Source organism: Camellia sinensis, unplaced genomic scaffold, assembly GCF_055761805.1.
Source record: "Camellia sinensis isolate YWXY unplaced genomic scaffold, ASM5576180v1 Unanchor1, whole genome shotgun sequence".
NCBI lineage: Eukaryota > Viridiplantae > Streptophyta > Magnoliopsida > Ericales > Theaceae > Camellia > Camellia sinensis.
This window is the reverse complement of record NW_028128987.1, coordinates 15,310,299-15,317,133: the sequence shown is the minus strand read 5'-3', so window position 1 is coordinate 15,317,133 and position 6,835 is coordinate 15,310,299.

The following is a 6,835-nucleotide window of genomic DNA, read 5'->3' as shown; positions in this document are numbered from 1 at the left end:
TGAAGATGCATTTCCTGATTCCATGACAGTATTCTTATGTATATCTGGAATAACAAACTTATACACAAGAAATCGATATGCACTGCTATTATGTGCATACAAAGTCAACGGAGGCTTATCCTAACCCTCTTGGGTTTAGCTATTATCACTTTTTGCATGACACTCCCATATTTGTAGAATTTATATAAAGGCTTTTGGCCTTTTCCAGAAATTCATACTGGGTCTTTAAACAATTCCTTATGTCACAATGATTATGAAATTCTCAAAATCATATCACAGTTAAATACATTCCCAGAATGTCATCAACTAATTTACTCTGAAGCCAATAGTCTTACTATTAGGAAACACAAATCCAATGTTCAATAGTCTACTATTCGAAGCTTCATAACACAGCCAGTAGTCTTATCACTAAGAATCACTAATTTCTCAGCATGTGGTCAGTAGACTTTCTACTACTAGGAATCACAATGTCTTAACCTGTGATCAGTAGTCACTTTACTACTAGGAATCACAACGTCTTGACATAGGATCAATACTCTTTCATTACTCGGAATCATCATGTCTTGACATATGATTAGTAGCCTCTCCACTACTGGGAACCATCAAGACATATGATCAGTAATCTGTTCACTACTAGGAACCACAATCACATAACTATGTAGCCAGTGGTCTTACACCTCCTAGGAACCACCAGTTCTATCTCCGTGATCAGTGATCTTGTACTCACTAGGAGCCACTAATTTAAGAATATATTTGGAATTTAAAAATTCAAAAATATATTCACACACCCTAACGGGTTGTCTCATCTTTACTTTCAAGCAAAGTCATATAGCAATCATTTATGCTATAATTGACACAAGGATAAAATACTAATTGCCTCTGGTTAATTCAGAGATATTATCATGCAATCTTTATGATTTCTTTCAATCACACTTGATCTCTCTAGATCTTCCATTAAGAATCTCACAAGGCTTAAGGTTGTCAGGTGGAACAATTTTTCTACTGTCACCTCTTGAAGCCATTTCTGAAAAATCACAATAGAATTTCACTATTTTGTTTTTCAAGAAACTGAACTTAACACTAGAAAATCTCATAGTTGAAAATTTAATTCAAAACTTGTCTCACCAATTAACCTAGAATCGAACATGGTCAAGAATGTTCCCAGGAAGTCTGGAGGGGTCACATCGGTCCCATTTAAAACCTAGTTAACCTTTTGACAAAACTTTTAAGAGCATGTTGACTCCTAGTTCGTGAGAAATAATTTTTTAGAATTCAGTTTTCCAAGGGATGAACTAGGTTAAAACAAACCAATTCCCAAGCAAATAAAATTTGCTACCTAAATTACATACTCATAAAAGTTAACCGGTATTCCCGTAATTGAGCCCATTATTTTTGAATAAAAATCAGAAATATTTTAACTAATGCTAAAATTGGTTTCTTTTCTCAAAACCAAAACACTTTGAAAATAATCAGATTATAACCAAAGACTTTTTCCACATTTGGTTTTCCAACACTTTGGGAATAAAATGATTAAACCCAAAGACTTCCACAAACCCCAAAGGTTTGAAACCAAATCCGTCTTAGTTGTCATTTCTGAACAAATAAGAACTACTATTTAGCTAAGGCTAAACCCTTTGGTTTCTATTATAGAAAACCAAACCAAGTTCCAAACTTTACAAGCAATTTAAAAATCGCTAATAAAAATTGCAAACAATGTAAAAAATTGCTATAACAACACAAGAAAATAAAATTCTTTTACACAATTGGTAAAAACCAACTAAACCCAAGCAAAAAAAAAAAAAAAAAAAAAAAAAAAAAAAAAAAAAATTGCTTTACAAACAAATGTAAACCAATCCAAATAGGATTATTTTTTTCCTCTAAACTTCTTTCCTCGCTTAGTTATTCTTGTTCATCATAAAGGTTAGTCGTCCATAATTTTGTTTGTACCTCCCAAAGACTATTCATTTGGTTTTGTATTTGTTTTTCCAATCCCTTTCACATATGCATTCTTGTAAAGAAAGTTAGCAGAAAAAGACAAGAAAATACAAACCAAACAATCTAAAGAAACTTAAAACCATCTAGCAAACTATTTAATAATAAAAATTAACTAATTAAAATGCTAGGTGAGTTACAACAATAGACCTTAAGAGTTACAAAAAAAAAAAAAAAAACCCATAACTCTAAGAATTAAATTAAAAATTTAATAGTCATGAGTTATGAATGAAATTAACAATAAACATTTAAACTTATAACTCCAAATAAATAAATTACATTAATAGGCAAGTGTTACCTGAAATATAATTTACAATAAACATGCTAATAACTCTAGCAATTATCATGTAAATAAATATAAACAAGTTACAAAAAAATTTATAACTCTAAAATCAAATTCAAAGTAAATGCTACGTGTTATAAATGAATTTAATTCACAATGAACATGTAAATAATTCTTGCAATTAAACATGTAACCTACACCAAAAACTAGAACATAAAGAACATGCACATTATCTTAAAATTCTAGAAAATAATAAACATGAATTAAACTAGTATGTAAAAAATTATTGAACATGTTAATTATACTAGAATTGTAGAAACTAATTAGCATGTCGATGGTAACTAAAATAAATTTATACTCTTATATACATGCAAATTATATTATAAAATAGAAAATAAAGAAGCACGTAAATCATGGTAGGAAATTTGAAAATCATCCTCATAAAATAAAATTCTACTAGAATAATCAAAATACAACCTTTAATAAAGATATGGAAAGAAACGTATTCAAATTAAATTGGAATAAAAATATTAAAAAAAAAAAAACCCAAAACCAAGCCCTTAATTAGCAAGCATGCAACAGTGGCCCTATTATGCTCCAAAATTCCTAATCACGCACTAATATACAAGAAATAGTATGGGTTTGGAAAATAAATGAATAGGCTAATCATGGATGCCTAGCATCCATGATTAGCTTTATATGTAAAGTCAATGGATGCCTAGCTGTATATGTAAAGTCAATGGATTTTCTCGGTAAGACTAGCATGTACATCAAATAAACAACTAAGCAACAATTATTTATTTATTTGAATAAATCTAACACAACAAAGTTTCCAGGGAACAAAACAATAGCAGCCGTATATATATATATAAATACATATATCTAAGTTACTAGATGAATCTATTTGTTTAATTTCATGGGAAACACATATAATCTATTTTAAGATTGTTGTTCAAATTGTGAAATTAAATACATAAATTCACGAATAAATCAAAATTATATACCAAGAACACATGCTGAGAATTAAAACTAAATTACAACAGAAATACACAATACAATAAAATGGTAAAGAAAGCAAACCGAAGCCTGCATGGTAGCAGTTTCCTTAAAATAGATTTTTGCTGCCTCACGAGTCGAGTGCTTGAGGAATTCCGGCGTCTATCTCCCAAGATACGATGGTCAAAAACTAATTACGGCAGAAGCACTCTCTGTCTAGCTTAGCGAACAAAAATCGTGACAACACTCTCTCACTATAAGAACTTTCTGGCAAACTGACTTGTAACATGGAAACAAAAAATTTTGTGTTGAGACTAAACAAGAGGGTCTCAATTTATACATGTATAAGGGAGAGAGGAGGAGCCTCCAACCTTTATGGCTGGTCACTAATGCACCATTAACCTACCTTTATGGGTGGTCACTAATGCACTATCAACCTATGCAATATTGTAGGAGTTACAAACATATTATACACACTAATCCCACTACCTCTTTCATGAAGCTAACTTCATGAGGTAATTTCTCATTCAATTCTCAAAAACCATTCTTTTTGTGGTGCAAAGATCTCATTGCAAAGTATTTAGACCCACTTGGACCCAACATAATAGATGGTTGGGACCCACTTTAATATTTAATTAAAGTCACCAAAAACCCATTTTTTCCAACAATTGGTTATATGGAATTTGACCATTGTGTTTGCCATGAATACGGGTTTTAACCTTTTTAGCAAATAATGTTGGAAGACCAACCATGAATCATTCTTTCCAAAAATCTTGGTTTGTATCATGTCGTTGATAAAGTTTGGACAGGAAAATATCCTTATACCAACAGAAATGGGTAAGGGTTGGACAACGTAAATTGATGAGGAGTTCTTTGGATCGTTCAAGAACAATTTGGGTATTTCCAATAAAATGTTAAGTGATTGTGGTAACTAAAGTGGTAACTACATCACTAGTAGGTTGGCGTGTCGTAGGATCTAAAATGGGGATATCGTTGTGGTCTCTTTTAACAACGATTAATATTGCTTGACGTTGGTCATGGGTAAGGTAATTGTCCCACCAACCTTTGAGTTGGCCAAAAAATCCTAAAATAAGCATACGGGCAACAGTACTATTATTATTATTGGAAGGGTGTTTGGCGAGGGTTGCATTAGCAGCCATAACCATGTGTGGGCCGAGGTTAAGAATTTGGTAATTTGATTTGCCATCAAGATTCCATTCTCGTAGGTCACTTCCAAAATAGGAGAAAGGAGTCTCATAATGGTGTTCTTCTAATTGTAGAACTATTGGAGTTGGACGAGGGTAATAATTACGAACTGGTGGTTGAGCAGCAACAATTGAAGTTTCTTGGATTTGACTAGGAGTATTTGTTGTGAATTGTTCATATAAATTGTGTAGTATATCATCATCTTGAAGGACATTTATGGTACCACTGTGAGGGGCATGGTCTTTGCCTTCTCTTTTTGGAGTGGATAGATTAGGAGGAGTGGATATATCAACAATGGGATAATGGATAGGTTCATATCATTAAGGACTTTGGTAAGGGTCTCTTTTCTTTTATTAAGTTCAGCTAAGAATTCATTGGAGGGATAGGTAAAAGAGTAAGTAGGATACGGTAAATTTTTTGTAGAGGAGGTTGGCGAGTTTGATCCGGAGGGACGGAAAGATAGAGTCTGTCAACTCGTTCTTCTATTTGGGTTGTTTGTTCACCAATTGTTTGAAGGTGTATATTTGTATAGTTTAATTGTTCATAGACTTGCCCTATGTCAAAGCTCGTAGATGGAGTTGTTTTTGAGGATTAGGTTCCTTCCATAGGTGGTCTATTGTATGGTTTAGCATAAAAAGAGAATTCAGCACCACGAAGAGTGTAGGTTTTACTTGAAGGATGTATAGATTGAACAGGTTCACCACTAAGAACAAGTCAATTTTTTTGTATAACATTAAAATGTGCGGAGAGGAGATGTTGAGGTACTATTATTTGATGTTGTGGACAATATTGATTAAAATACCAATGGAAAAAAGGTATATATTGTTGTAATTGTTATAAAGTAAGAAAATATTCAAATCTAATAAGTTGTTGTTGTTTTATAGAATGGATTTGTTCAAAATAAATTTTGTTTGAAGAATTATAAGGAGCATTATATTCTTGGGAAAGTAAATCATGATTAATTGCAAAATTGTTTTGGATAACATTAATTGAGAGAGAATTGATGTCGAAGTCAATATCTTGAAAACGCCTAAAATCAGCATAATGTATGTGTGGGATTTGATTTGGTTGTCTTCTTGTTGACTGTAATGGTAAATTTATTGAATGTTGAGTAGGATATTGAGGAGTTTGAGTCAAGGTATGATATTGTGTAGATAGTGGTTGAGAAGATGTTTAAGATTGAGTTTGGACAGATCTGGAACATTGGAAATGGAGAACAACTGATCCATCTGGGTTTTGAAGAATAGAATTTGGATTTGTTTGGGATTGTGTGGTAAGAGCAAGTACTACATTAGGAATGATCCATTTATCTTCATCATCTTCTGCGTCAGCCTGGAGGACTTCTTCCCAAGTTATGACTTCAAGGGCTATAACCTTATAATTTTCTTGATGAGCATGAAATAGAATAGTAGATTGTTTGGGGTTTAGAGCTATATATTTAAATCCAGGGCATGAAGTGGTCATAGCTTTAAGATAAATGCGATAGCAGACCATAATATTAAAAGATTGAGAGTCCATTTTATATCTTTTTGTTTGAATATTAAGAGTAAGAGTTTTTAGGATGGTTGGATCGATTAAAGAAACTTCAAAATTTGGAAAACATTCAAAGTAAATTGGACCATGAGCAAGACTAGATTTAATGACATCTAACAGGGAATCATCATAGTTATGGGGATGTATATCACTAAGGGTGCACAAAATAGATTTGTTTAAATGGAGACGGGTCATAAGTTTGACACCAACTTGAACAAGGCCTAAATGAAGGAAATTGAATTTCTTTTGAAATTTAAGAATAGTATCTCGATCAAGTAATTGGAAGTTTTGATAATCTTGAGTAACAGGTAATATTTGTTCAATAGTTTTGATTTTATAAGTTTGTTTGAGTTCAAACTTTTTATCATATTATAGACTCGACTTTCTTCGCGCCACCCTTTCGGAGAGGCTTGAGTTGGTCCTACAGTTCGGACTCCTGTAACAGTTCTGAATCTAGTCTCACAAAGTGCCATGTGAGACTGATAAACACCAAAGAGTCCAAATCTGACAAATCGTTTTGGAAAATTGATTTTGAATCAAGAAGCGCCAAAAATGGACTACTTTGCCAGATTACAAGGTCGCCACCTAAATATTTTATTTTTGGGAAATTTAAGAAACCCTGACTCGTGCCAAAGGCCACATGTCCGTCATCACCAAAGTTGCATCGACTCGGGAACTTGGGTACGAGAGGAGAAGATCCTAAAATGAGCACCCCCGCTCGCCCGATCAAAGATTGGCCTCTACTATCATGATATGTTGTTTTATAAACCTCATGTGTTCTTATCCGGTTATTTAGCTAACTTTACTACGTAACACACACATACA